A 15,797-nucleotide genomic window follows, 5' to 3' on the forward strand; every position below is an offset into this window, starting at 1 on the left:
AATCTATCTATCTATGTATCATCTCTCTCTCTTTATATTATATTTATCAATCTATCATTTCTCTCTCTCTCTCTCTCTCTCTGTATATATATATATATATATATATATATATATATATATATATATATATATATATATAAAATTAATATATATATATAATTAATATATATATATATAATTAATATATATATAAAATTAATATATATATATAAAATTAATATATATATATATATATAATTAACAGTGCTTTTTTGTAAAAGAAAAAGGTGCCGGAACTCCATTCTAAGCATTCTATGAGAAAAAAAGCCCTGTATATTAATTAATTAATTAATTAATTAATTTTAATTCCATTTATATCCCGCCCTTCTCTGAAGACTCAGGGCGGCTTACAAGCTTAGCAGTAGCCTTCATTCTATGTATATGCCTGCTTATTAGGGCTTTCGCCCCCCCCCCAAGCGGCATTATTACAAAGTCAGCTTAATTGCCCCCAACAATCTGGGTCCTCATTTTACCTACCTCGGAAGGATGGAAGGCTGAGTCAACCTTGAGCCTGGTGGGACTCGAACCTGCACTAATTGCAGGCAGCTGGTGTTACTTAAGGAGGCATTAGCCCACTGCTCCACCAAGGCTCATCAATCAATCACCCATCAACTATCTATCATCCCTCTGTCTTACTATCTTTTTATCTTTCACTCTTTCTGTTCTTCTATCTCCAGCTCTGTCATCTCTCTAATCTACCATCTATTCCTTGAAGTCTGATCAGTTGCAGCAAAAACTGAGGTTCTAAACATGTAATAGGCTGAACTCACCACTCCTAGAGGAAGAGTATTTTTGCCCTGCTTAATCCAACTGCTGCTTGAAGTTCTGACTGGGAAATCTGATTGTTGTCCTAAGAAGTCCTGGAAGAAAGAGACAATCTCACTTTCTGGAACAGCTAGCAGATCAGCATTCTGAACCTAAAGCATGAATCAAAAGCGGGAGTGAATTATGCATCATTGTCTGATAAATACCACAGTCTTGAAAAGGAAATGGTAAAGAAAACAGCAGGTATCCCACCCAAATCGCTGGCTACCAAAAAAGTTCATGCTCAACTAGTTCAGTTTGTGAATGAAAATTTCACTTGTAGAACATCACTACCATCACTCACACGGTGTTTCTTTATGTAGTTTGGGTGACCCATATGATCCTATTTTCGGGGGGGGGGAAACATTGTAAACAAGAAGTCTACTTTTTTACATATAATCTCTGATATGGTCAAGTGATCTGTTAAGGGCAGGGTGAGGGAAACACATCACTGTAGATTTAATTGTTGTTTTCATAGTGATCAGTCAGTAAGCTGCAAGAAAGAAAATATGGTAAAGATGCAATATTTGTGCCCTTTCAACTACATCTAGATTTTTATTTTTTGTAAAAGAATTAATAATAGATTATCCCTTTGCCTCTATAATTCTGTTACTGCATCCTGAATCACACCTTAAAATGTTGTTCTCCTTGTCCTTCTCCTTCTGATAGATAGATAGATAGATAGATAGATAGATAGATAGATAGATAGATAGATAGATAGATAGATAGATAGATAGATAGATAGATAGATAGATAGATAAGACAATTTTCAAAGATCTATATATTTATATCTATCTGGTAGCTGAAATTCTTAAGGCTTTGGAGGTTTGCTGTCAGTCTGAGCCCAATAATGAATTTCAAATCTGATTATGCTTTAGATAAATTCTGTTTTATTGTTTAAAACAGTGAGGTATAACTCACCAAGATTTGATTGCACTGACAGGAAAGTTGTGTGTGTTTTATTTCTCTTAGTAGTTAGTATAAGGTTTGTTGACTATTTATGGAATTTTAATTTCATAGGCAAAGATGCTCTACGCACAATCACTCATGCGCTCCCGACCTCCCGTTTAGACTACTGCAACGCTCTCTACATGGGGCTGCCCTTGAGGACCACTTGGAGGCTTCAGCTGGTGCAGAATGCGGCCGCGCGAGTTGTGATGGGGGTTTCCCGACACTCCCATGTAACACCTCTACTCCGCGAGCTGCATTGGCTTCCGGTTGCCCTCCGGGTGAGATTCAAGGTGCTAGTGATGACCTATAAAGCCCTTAATGGCTTGGGTCCGGGATATCTGAGGGAACACCTGCTACTGGCATCAAGTTCCCTTCGTCCTGTGCACTCTCACAGGGAGGGTCTTCTCAGGGTGCCGCCGGTTAAAGATTGCCAGCGGGTAACACCCAGGGGGAGGGCCTTCTTTGTGGGTGCACCTGCCCTCTGGAACCAGCTGCCTGTGGAACTTAGGACTGCCCCCAACCTTCGTTCATTTCGCAGGGACCTGAAGACCTGGCTCTTTGAGCTCTCCGGCCCAGGCTGAGAGTTTTTAGTTTTAATTGGGGTTTTATTCTCAGGGATTAAATTTAATTGTTTTTAATTGTTTTTAATTTTTGTATCACTGTTTTAAGTACCCTGTAAACCGCCCTGAGTCCTTCAGGAAAGGGCGGTATATAAATCCAATAAAATAAAAATAAATAAATAAATAAATAAAGTTCCAGCTTTGCCTAATCTAATTCTGTTGCTGGTGCTTTCTTTGCAACCCCAAAGAAATGATAATAATGACTTACTGGATGCAATGGGTGCCCTCTTATCTTTGTTTTCTAAATTATAAAGACATCTAAAAGCATTATTTATAATTCTACAACTTAAGGACCAGTGATCTTTCGATGATTTCAAAGGGAGTTCTGCCATTGCTGTCATATTTTATTAATTGGACACTTAACTACCGCTGTGTTATAAAGATAATATATAATTAGCTGAGATTCATTTTTAATGAATTTATCATTGATCAGCAGCCATCTTTATTGAAGTCTTAGCATATTTATGCTGGCTTTGTACTCAAAAGTCACTCTTAATCCACTCTTAATTACTGGATTATCAGTAATTTTATAATAGTCAGTTTCTGCCCTGGGTTAGTGCCTATTTATTGCAGTAATTAAGCAATGTCCAATGGGCAATTAGGTCATTGTGCGGTCTGAGCCTAATGTCAAAACAACAGCAAAAAAAAAAGTGTTTAAACTCCTTAGTTAATATCCTAGTCTAACCTGGAAAAAAGATAGTCCTCTAGTTTGAAAACTGTAATTGTGACTTAATGACCACAACTGAGCTCAGAATTTACGTTGCTAAGTGAGAAATTTGTTAAGTGAGTTTTGCCCCATTTCACAATTTTTTTTTGCCACGGTTGTTAAGTGAATCTGGCTTCCCCATTGACTTTGCTGGTCAGAGGTTCACAAAAGGGGATCATGAGTCCATGGACACTGCAACCGTCACAAATGTGAACCACTTGTTAAGCATCTGAATGCAAATCACATGACCAGTCATAAGTGTGAAAAAGAGTCCTAACCAGTGGTGGGATTCAGCTGGTTCGTACCGGTTCAGTAGAACCGGTAGCTAAATTTTGCTGAGTTTGGAGAACTGGCTGAATGCACATTGCTTCTGGAAGTCCATTCTAGGCCTCAGAAGCCTGGAGGAGGCCTCCCAGGCCTAGAATGGACTTCTGGAAGTGCATGGATGCCACTTCTGGAAGTCCGTTCTAGGTCTTGGAGGCCTGGAGAAGGCCTCCCAGGACTAGAATGGCCCATTGGAAGTGCATAAATGTCACTTCCGGTAGTCCATTCTAGGCCTTGGAGGCCCAGGTCTGCATCCAATAAGCAAACCGGTTGTTCAGGTATTTGAATCCCACCGCTGGTCATAAGTCACTTTTTCCAGTGCTGTTGTAACTTTGAACGGTCACCGAATGAACTTTTGCAAGTTGAGGACTGCCTGTATTAAATACAAATTAAGAAACGATTACCCTCTCGAGTTCTCAGGAGCTGATTATCATTTCCGCCAGTGATGGCATCGTTCTGGACCAGATCAATAATCTCACTATTACAAATGAGGGCTGCTGCCAAAATTTTATTCATTACTGTGTTTGGCAAGTGATCTCATTTGCTCTAGACCAAAAGAGGTGGCAGGAAAAATTATGAACTACAAATTAGGGACTAATACTTCAGCCTTACACAACCTTGGTTTGTAATGCATATAAGCAGGGCTTTTTTTGTCATAGAACGCTCAGAACGGAGTTCCGGCACCTTTTTTGGATGGAACCTTGTAGGGTAGGCAAGGCGGGTTGTATGACATGTGTGAGTTCTGGCACCTTTTTCTTTTACAAAAAAGCACTGCATATAAGGTTCCCCCGCACATGCATGCTAGTCGTTTCCAACTCTAGGGGCCGGTGCTCATCTCTGTTTCAAAGCCGAAGAGCCAGCGCTTGTCCGAGGAGGTCTCCGTGGTCATGTGGCCGGCATGACTAGACGCTAAAGGTGCACGGAACGCTGTTACCTTCACACCATAGTGGTCCCTATTTTCCTACTTGCATTTTTACGTCCTTTCGAACTGCTAGGTGGGCAGAAGCTGGGACGAGTAACAGGCGCTCACTCTGTTACGCGGCACTCGGGATTCGATCCGCCAAACTTCTGATCGACAAGCTCAGCGTCCTAACGCACTGAGCCACCACGTCCCATATATATATATATATATATATATATATATATATATATATATATATATATATATATATATATATATGTATGTATGTATGTATGTATGTATGTATGTATGTATGTGTATGTGTATGTGTATGTATATGTATATGTATATGTATATGTATATATATGTATATATGTATATATATATTGCAAACTTGTTGTAAATCCTTAATTTAGTTCCTCAGAAGTTCATCTTCAAAGGACCTTGGCAGGCAGAAGAATGAGGGATAGAGAGTAACTGTTACACTAGAAACTTTGAGAAACAAAACTGGGTAAAGATCAATTATCTGCATGTAAAACATTCCACATTACCTATTTGTAAACTCCCTACCAAGAAAAAAAAATGATGTTCTCACTGTAATTTTAGAGCATTATACGATGTGGATTCTCCACAATACAGGTAGTCCTCGGTTTACAACCGCAACAGAGCTCAAAATTTATGTCGTTAAGTGAGACATTTGTTAAATGCATTTTGCCTCATTTTACAACCTCTCTTCCCAGAGTTGCTCAGTGAATCACTGCAGTTGATCAGCTAATAACCTGGTTGTTTAAGTGAATCTGACTTTGTTGGTCACCAGGTGATCACATGACCCCAGGACACAGCAATGGTCATAAATACGAATCAGTTGCAAAGCATGTGAATTTTGATCTCATCATCATGGGGATGCTTCATAGCCATGAAAAATGGTCTCAGGTCACTTTTTCCAGTGCTGTTGTAACTTTGAACTACAAAGAGCCTTGGTGGAGCAGTGGGCTAATGCCTCCTTAAGTAACACCAGCTGCCTGCAATTAGTGCAGGTTCGAGTCCCACCAGGCTCAAGGTTGACTCAGCCTTCCATCCTTCCGAGGTAGGTAAAATGAGGACCCAGATTGTTGGGGGCAATTAAGCTGACTTTGTAATAATGCCGCTTGGGGGGTGTATGAAAGCCCTAATAAGCAGGCATATACATAGAATGAAGGCTACTGCTAAGCTTGTAAGCCGCCCTGAGTCTTCGGAGAAGGGCGGGATATAAATGGAATTAAAATTAAAAAAATAAATAAAAAATAAAGTGTGGTGAACACAGCACAGAACATTGTGGGCTGTCCCCTGATACAACTAGACGACATTGATGCCTCAGAAGAGTGAGGAAAATCCTCAGGGACAACTCACACCCTGGTCAGCACCTCTTTACTCTCCTACCATCGGGTAGGAGATATAGAAGCATAGCCAGCTGCACCAACAGGCTGAAGAACAATTTCTACCCAAGGGCTGTCAGACTCCTGAACGGAAAATAACTCCATATCAACATAGTATGATAGACTTGCGGGGCCGGCACATTGTGCAGTAAGCTGACATGGTACAATAAGATTGTTTGTTTGTATATTTTAAGACAGGCATTGCTGAGAGTTTGGAAAAAGTATAGACACAAGCTAAACTACAAGATACCTTTGTGGGCAATTCCGAAACATGCAATAGAAAACATAAATGTTGGCTTCAAACATGATGTGACTACATACAAGGAGATCTTAAGTTTGGAGAGGAACATATGGTGTTTGAAGCCGTATAATCTTTTACGAGATGAGAAGATTGTTCAAACTTGGTTTCAATATGGTCAATTACGGGCCAGGTGGAAAGAAGACCAGAAAATTGGTTTCTCAATGACTGATGAAAATTTGGTAAAGCAAATTAGAAATCAGGGTCCAGCACATATCAAACGGATATATCTTGCATTGATAGAAATTGACTCAGAAACAGAACTTGTTAAAGATTGTATGATAAAGTGGGCTCAGAATATTCAAGAAGTTATCACAATGGACACTTGGGAAAAGATCTGGGTGAGGAACGTAAAATTTACACAAGCTCAAAACTTAAGAGATAACTTTTATAAAATGTTTTATAGGTGGCATTTAGATCCTAAAAAGCTTATTTAGATCCTAAAAAGCTTGCAAGTATGTATCCGAACTACCAACCTAAATGTTGGAGATGTGGTGGCGAAGACGCAACGTATTTTCATATATGGTGGACCTGTAAAAAGGTTAAAGCTTTTTGGATTAAAATCTGGTGGAATATGCAGAAGATATTTAAGCAAAGGATAAAGTTCTGTCCGCAATTGTTCTTATTGGGCATAATTACAGATACTACTGTTGTGGACACCAAGTTGATGCTGAACTTAATTACGGCAGCAAGACTTTTAGTAGGCCAATATTGGAAGAAGGAGGAACTGCCGACTATAGAAGAATGGACTCTAAAAGTTTCTGACCTGGCGGAAATGGCAAATATTTCGGCTTATTTGAAAGACCATTCGCAACAACATTATATTATGGAGTGGAAAAAGTGGATTGATTATATCCAGAACAAATATGGGACCAAAAAGTTTCATTTAGCATTTGTATAAGATTTTTTTATGTGATATTAGTATTGCTTGTAGTCATTTCATATGAGCTAGAGTGCGATAGACTTAATAGTTTATTGTTGTTAACATATGGTTGTTTATGATTGTTTTTTACTTTTATACCTTGTATTTAGCTCTGGGAAGTCGGGGAGGGGGGAGGGGGGAAGGGGGGAGGGTTAGGGAGGGTTACGAAGGGTTGGGTGGAGGGAGGGGGGAGGGATTGTTAAAGATAAAATGTATTGTAAAACTTTTCAATAAAAAAAAGATTGTTTGTTTGTTAGTAGGATTCACTGGGTTAGGGATTTTCTTCTTCTTTTGTCTTCACTGTGAGTTGTGTTTGATGGGGGGGCTGCACGAAGGGAGGCTCAGCCAATCTCATTGTACCCATGTTGTACTCTGACAATAAAGGTTGATTTGATTTGACTAAATGAACGGTTGTACTAAAATTTGCAATCACAGCTCTTTAGCTCACCTACACGCTTGCACGTGTGTGCAGGAACGTCTCCCTGCAGAAACTTTGCTGAGGTCAGCAATGCAGTTTTGGGGAAGGATGAAAAGTGTCCGTGCATTCAACATTTCTTTCTCATGCTTGAACGGGGCTACGAGTACCCATGAAATTCTCATCTATCTGTTCTTCACAGACAATAAATTTCTTATTTTTTTTAAAAAAATAATAAAATAAAAACCCTGAACATCAGGTATCTCCAGGGCTATCAGTTTTGTGCGGTAAAAATCTGAACCAATCAATAAATGACGATAAATATTATTTTCCTGCACTTGTGGTTTTTTTTTTCTTTCTTTCTTTATTGGCAAACATTGTAGCACTAAGAATTTTAACCTATGGCACTGAAAATAAATTATGCTTGGTTGATTAGAGCCTGGGTGCAAATATCTTGAGCTTTATTAAGACGAGGATTGTTTTCAGTGCCCGTGTGAAAAAACAACAACAAGAACAACACTTAGAACTATCATTATTTATCCAATAATTGTGGCCAAAACCTACAGTGAGACATCTTGATTGCAAAAGACTCAGGGGAGTTATTTATTTATTTATATCATTTATATAGCCATCATCTCATGGGAGGCTTAAAGGATTAAAAACAAACTCCCTAACCATTTCTCTGTTCTGTACCAGCCTGCTACCAGCCCTGCAGAAAAGGCAGGGGCAACCCCTTTTACAAGAAGGCAAGAGGCTGGAATTAAGCCTGCCAAATTTATGAATACAAAAACAAACAGAACAAGACACGAACCATGAAACAGGAGCTTTTCAAGCGGTTGCCTTCAGCAAACCAGCCCTCCCACGCATTCCCCTTTTATACAGTTCAGGGCATGGCTTCTCTCTGCCTCCTTCCGAGGTGCCCCATTGCCTTCCTCTGTTTACTCCTGATTGACTGCCTCCTGTGTTGGGCGTCCTTGAAGAGGGCCAGCTGTGGGTCATCTTCATCCACGCTGTCAGGCTCACACAGCTGGGTCTCCGTCGTGACCAGGTGGGAGGGGCCTGGCTGAGGGCTCTGCAGAGCCTCAAGGCCATCATCAGCAAGCTCTTCAACACCCCCCTCCTCCTCCTCTGAGTCGTCTGACCCAACTGCTGAACCCACAGGCTGACCCTGAATCACAACACTCTCCCCTTGACATCCCATAGCTAGCCTTTCATATAATGCCAGTGTGTGGTCTACTGGTTTACATAATAGCTAGTTTGGTCTAGTGGTTAATGCACCAGGCTAGAAAGCTGGAGGCCATGAGTTTAAGTCCTGAGTTATCCAGGGGGGTAACTGGGTGACTCTGGGCAAATCATCAGGAGATGGTAAATACTAGCCCTGACTTAGGCAAGAAAGCCTGGTGGGTGACTTTAGCTCAATCTCCAGAAGACTGTGAGTTATAGTCCTATCTTGGGCATGAAAGTTGTCTGGGTGACTTTGAGTCAGTCACTATCCACAGCCCACCCCACCACCCACCACCCCACAGGGTTGTTTGTTGTATAGAAAATAGGAGGAACAGAGTGTGATGGATATGTTCATCTCTGTGGGTTATAGTAAAAATAATAAACACAGGATACAAATAAATAAAATAGAATTGCTACCATAACTTGAATACACTTCACTTCATATCATAGCTAGCTTATATACGAAGGGACACGGTGGCTCAGTGGGTTAGGATGCTGAGCTTGTCGATCAGAAGATTGGCAGTTTGGCGGGTCAAATCCTGAGTGCCGCATAGCAGAGTGAATGCCTGTTACTCGTCCCAGCTTCTGCCAACCTAGCAGTTCAAAAGCACTTAAAAATGCACTACGGTGGGAAGGTAACAACATTCCATGCCCCTTTGGTGTCTAGTCATGGCAGCCACATGACCACGGAGATGTCCTCGGACAAACGCTGGCTTTTCGGCTTTGAAACGGAGATGAACACCGGCCCCTAGAGTTGGAAATGACTAGCACGCATGTGCGGGGGAACCTTTACCTTTACCTTTAGCTTATATACACTTCACACCTTCTCTGCCAGCTTCATATCTTCATATCTTCTGCAGCTTTACGACCGCATAAACTGTTTTCCATGGCTCTAGTTACTTTTAAATGTTTTAATGTATGCCCGATGGAAAAAAATGCAATGGGAGATATAGAGCATTCTGTCAAATTATCCATTAGTTCAATCTTATTCGCTGGCACTAAATATCAAAGAAGGATAGAATCTTACTTAAGCCTAGGGAGAAAATTGTTGCCAATTGACAACTCGGCAGGCTACTGTGGAGAGAATGATAAAACAATATTATAACATAATATTTAAAAGAAATAGCATTTTCCCAGTGGAGAAAGGGTTCATTATTTTTCACACTGAAAAGTAGGAGTTAATAAAGAAGGGGGAAAAAGAGAGTTTCAGAAAGAATGAGTTGTTCATTTGGATTAATGAAAACATTTAGATTTTACAACAGCCAAAGTCAGCTCTGGAAGAAAAAACTTATGTAATAAATGAATAAAAATCTTAAGAAAGAAAGAAAGAAAGAAAGAAAGAAAGAAAGAAAGAAAGAAAGAAAGAAAGAAAGAAAGAAAGAAAGAAAGAAAGAAAGAAAGAAAGAAAGGAAGGAAGGAAGGAAGGAAGGAAGGAAGGAAGGAAGGAAGGAAGGAAGGAAGGAAGTCACAAAATGGCATGAAACAACATGGAAACATAGACCTCATAAGAAGCCATGGCAGCTAATTGGCGAAGATGGATCTGCACATTCATTATAGTGTTTTCTTTTGTTTAGGCTCCCTGGCAGATAATTGCTGGCAATATTCATTCCCATGATTTATCTCAGATGGGGAGTTCATAAAAAAATATATCTAGTGATGAAAGTACTATGTGGGTCATCAAGTACAACCTATTATAAATGAACAAGAGTCTGTCATTTCCTTGAGTAATTGGCTTGACTGATGTCTGGCTGGCCTGATTGGTTGGATTTATACCCCACTATAATTGACTAACCATTGGTGGGATTTTTTTAAAAAAAATAATAAATCAGAATCTTATTTTCCAGTATCTTGAATTCAATACTTGGTGACCTGCCCTCTGAAACAAGAGATGAAATAAATCTTCACTTTATTCAATATGACCTCTTTTCCTATATTTCAAAAATTATGTGGAGTTGGTGAAATTTGAATTTTAGTACAAAGGCATCTACATTTAAAAATGAAAAATATTTTAATGCCCTCCCTCAATCCTTCCAATGCTAAATATTAAATATTAAATAAATAATAAATATTCTTTGGGCCTTTATTGTAGGATTTAGTTTCTGCACCCCTAATAACTTCTCTGGATTTGTTTGTCTGAATCCTTATGGTACCCAGAACTGGAGATAATATTTGGTTCTAACCAATGCAAAAGAGAGTGGAAAAATTAGATTACAATCATAAACCAAAATGTCTTACATTACCCCAAACAATCATACGACATAAACGAAAGTAAAATATTGAAAAGGTAAAACATACAGCTGAGTGTGTTATACGGTGGAAAATAATGTATCAAATTTTATTTGCACCAAAAGTATCCTCAGAGACATCAAGGTTAAGTTGTTAGGGTTAGAAGTTTTGTTGGAAATTGATCTGCTCATAGGAAAACACAATCTCTTCCCTAAAATAAAGTTGTGGGAGGGTAATTCCTAGTGGCAGATTTGGTACCATGGACAGTTCCGGAGGGCAATCAATGCTGACTCAGTTACAGTTTCTGCACACCCGGTTGATTTCATCTTGAACAGGAAAATCTTTTGCCCCTTTTCGTTAACCCTCCTTGTTAGAACATTAAGATTAGCCAGATTAAATGCTAATCTGTAAAGAGCAGAGAAGATATTATAGTAATGCTTAGGGAGAGGGAAAAAATCCATGACATAGGCTGATGTTAAAGTAATGGTTTTACATCTATCATGGGGGGAGCTATCCTTCTCTTTGTGTAACCTGTGATTTTATGTACATTTTCTGCGGACAGATCATCTATGCAATTTGTAGTCAACTACTATTCCATACTCTCTCTTTTTTGCCAAGGACTTTTATTAAATCCTATTTACCCTCCCCCTGATCTTATATATGTGATACTGATGTCTATTTCTTAAGTAAATAACTTTTGTGCCTCTCGTCTTCTTATTTTCAGCCTGTTCTCTAAGAAATCAAAATTAGTTTTATTTACATTTTGTAGCATATTAGCTATCCTATCTAATGTCGTGTCAACTATAAATCTGATATGCATCCCCTTCCCCCCCCTTCATTCAGATATTTAATACAAAAAATGAATGCTGGTCCTAGGAGGGATTCTTCTTGATACCTTAAAAGGATAATATTGGAAATTATTATATCTTTTAAATTGTTATGGGCATTTGCAGAACTGAGTGCAAGTAATCTTTTGAGGCATAAATTAGGAAATTTATGCGGAAGAACAGGGTAGAACAATGGCTAATGACCCTCTTTTACCAGTCTACTATAGAGAGCGTCCTCTCGTACTGTATTGTGGTTTGGTATGCTGGTCTGACAGCCACGGATAGGAAAGTATTACAGAGGGTGGTGAGCACAGCACAAGACATTGTGGGCTGTTCCCTGACACCACTGGATGACCTCGCCAGGGCTCGTTGCCTTGGAAAAGTGAGGAAGATTCTCAGGGATGACTCACACCCTGGATGGTATCTCTTTACTCTCCTACCATCGGGTAGGAGATATAGGAGTATAGCCAGCTGCACCAACAGGCTGAAAAACAGCTTTTATCCGTGGGCTGTTAGGCTTTTGAACGGCAAATAATTTTTATAAACTTTATGCAGAATTGACTTGCAAGGCCGGTGTGTGTTGCAATTAGTTCACATGGTGTAATAATATGGAGGGTTTGTTGTCACTGTGAGTTGGGGGGTGGGAGCACTAAGGGAGGCTCAGCTAATCTCAATGCATACATGGTTGGACTTTGACAATAAAGGTTCATTCCACAGAAATAGCTAGTAGGAATTTTTTGTTCCTTGCAATGTCTGCAAAGGGCTTTGACAAATGGGTTATTTCTTGGTTATTTTTTCTAGCCAAGAACTGCTGTAGTGTTGTGCTTTATTGGGACATCATCCTCTAAACTTTTCTTTGTTAAAAGTTTTCTGAATAGCCAGGAGATTTTAAATAATATCTCCCCCACCTCATCATTCAGAGAAATAAGACAATTACAAATCCAATTTATTGCAATATTTATTACACATATTCAGTGTTTCCAATGGACATATGTAAATGTTTTAATAGGATTACAGACTCTATTGTACAACCTATTTTTGCCCTGAAGGACAAATATATTCTGGTTCCAAATGAACCCTTGGTAAAGTTACCACAGTCTTAAACCTTCTAAGGAATGGCGGATGAAGCATGTAATTAGATAAGAAATAATTCCAGAAACTTCATAATTCAGTGAGCTCAAAATAAAGAGCTGGGCCAATGGATTATTAGCGTGAATTCATTTCCTGGATTATTATTATTTTAAAAAGGAAGAGAGAAATCTGAAAGTCCAAAAAATCAAAATCAGAATCAAAGTCGTTTTTGAAACGGATTAGCCAGAAATAAGAGTCAGAAACTTCAACAATACTTTATTATTATTTTTTCAAGATTGTTTTGCTGTCCCAGGGGTTTAAGGACAAATATTGTATACAGTCACTCTTGTTACATTTTGAGGGGGCACAATGGCTCAGTGGTCAGACCTCAAGCACTGTTCAACAGGGTGACAACCCCCCCCCCAGTTCCTTGCCTGAGCAGTTCAAAAGCATGAAAATGTGAGTAGATTAATAGGGACCACTTCAGTGAGAAGGTAACAGCATTGACGACATCATCGCGGAAAATGTCTTTGGACAATGTTGTCTGCCTCAGTTAAGAAATGGAGATAAGCACCAGGCCCTAGAGTCAGACATGACTGGACCAGGAAACTTTTACCTTAACCTCTTTATATTCTGAAAAGCGCACAGCATTATGTCATTGTGTTATGTTGCTCATTCATGTTATTTTACCATTTTTATTTTTTGCGGATGTCTATCAAAATGACGCCAGATCACCAACACCAATGCTGCAGCTCTTGTAAGATTGCAATTCTTTATTTGTATAAAATAACATCACATTCAAATGGTATAGCACTGCAATGTTTTGTGTACCAGTGAGTGCTATTTATTCTTAGAACTGTCACTCGGAACAGCCAAACTGTAGATCTGTGACTATTACGACTAGTAGCATTTAATTTAATACTGCAATCCTATATACATTTTTTCAGTAGTACTAGCTTTTGAACTCATGGTTACTTACTTCTATATATACATAAAGTAGGACGGCTATGGAAGTTTTAAAATAGAAAAGTGAATTCTTTCTAACATATTATTGTATTTTAATTGTTGTATGAAGAGAGTTTATTGCATTTTCCCCCATTTATAAATTATAACTGGCAACAAAACATTATTTTCTGTTCAATCCAGAATTTTTTGTTGCACAATATTAATTCTACTGCTGACGTTGAATGCATTTTTCATTCCACACTTTTGGCTAGTATCCTGTGTTAGTGCTCACAATTTAAACCTTCCACTAAAGGAAAAAAAATATATATTTAGCTTAATGTCGGTGGCAATAGTTAAATTGATTCTTGGTGAGAATACAAACATACTTTTGTGGTTTTTCTTAGCAATGGTATAGAAATATTTTTGCATTGGATTTTTTTCTGAGACTTTTTAGTTTTCTAAATCAACAGCTTTCCTCACTTCTGCTGTTCAAATGAAATGGGATGCTATCACTTTTTTTTAAGCTGTCATTCATTTTAATAGGCCTTATGTATTTGTCCTTAACAGCTGACTGAAGTCTTGGATGAAACCGATTGAAAAAATTATTAATTTCTAAGTACCTCTGATCACACATTGCCTTGAAAAATTTGAGGATGGAGGATTATTGATCAGCTGTTAGCATAAACTAACATTTAAAATGTGGAAGAGGTACTTTTTTTTCTGTGAATTGGGAATGACCTGATTTTTTGTTATGCTAAAATACATATAGCTTTTCTAGAAACCAACCACAGAGAAACAAGCCAACCTCAACTCAAGCTTCTTTCTAACTGAGTTCATTTAGCTTGCTGTTAAATCAAACAGAACTGGAACTATTAGTCAAGTGTCAACATCTGTGGTTTGAATTTTATTTTTGCATATGATGGGATTTTTATTTATCTATTTATTTTTTAGGAATTGGTCAAAAATATCCCCCTCTGAATTAGGAAACCTATTTTGTACTCTCTGTCAATTGCATTGCCTGCAACTTGTAATGGACTGTTTAATTGGACTGCACTTTAGAAGAAGAATTAAACCACTTTATAGTTACTGTATAGTCAAGGCTATGGTCTTCCCAGTTGCAATGTATGGCAGTGAAAGCTGGACCATAAGAAAGGCTGAGCACCAAAGAATTGAGGCCTTTGAACTATGGCGCTGGAGAAGACTCCTGCGAGTTCCTTGGACTGCAAGGTGATCAAACCAGTCAGTCCTAGAGGAGATCAACCCTGACTGCTCTTTAAAAGGCCAGAACCTGAAGCTAAAACTCAAATACTTTGGCCACCTAATGAGAAGGAAGGACTCAATGGAGAAGAGCCTAATACTGGGAAAGATTGAGGGCAAGAGAAGAAGGGGACGACAGAGAATGAGGTGGTTGGATGGAGTCACTGAAGCAGTAGGCGTGAGCTTAAATGGACTCCAGAAGATGGTAGAGGACAGGAAGGCCTGGAGGAATGTTGTGCATGGAGTCACGATGGGTTGGACATGACTTCGCAGCTAACAACAACAACAATATAGTTACTGTATCTATGCATTCATTCATCATTCATTCATTCATTCATTCAATCTAAAAGGGGAGAGATGTTCTCCACCTTTAAACATGGTAAGAAAACTGGTTTGCTGTTACTCTGTTTATCGTTTTATTGCCTCTAGTCATGCATGCATTTCAGATGATGATTTATGAGCTAGAAACTAATGCGGTGTAACACAGTTTCACCAGTTTTCTCCTAGCATCTAACCACAAAGCCGTTCCTCCCATAATAACACTCCAGTTGCACAATACAATCTTTGCCCTCCTCCTACCCACCAGGAAGATAAATATCCCTAGGCCGCTGACAATATTGGGATTGGATATCATATTCTCTATTGTCTGCGTAGTGGAAGGGCAGTCCTAAGCTTGCTCTGCATTTCCAGTGTGAAGCCCTTCGTATTTTCCCAGTTAGAAACATAAAACTGCTTAATAATTTGGGCAACCTGTGCCCAGATCCAGATTGTTTGAATATGATTGATACAGTTGCTTACAGTTGGTTGTTTTTTTTCCCCCAATGGTGAATTACTTTTGGGGAAGGGGGAATC

The sequence above is a fragment of the Vipera berus genome (genome assembly GCF_964194415.1).
Source record: "Vipera berus genome assembly, chromosome: 4".
NCBI classification, from domain to species: domain Eukaryota; kingdom Metazoa; phylum Chordata; class Lepidosauria; order Squamata; family Viperidae; genus Vipera; species Vipera berus.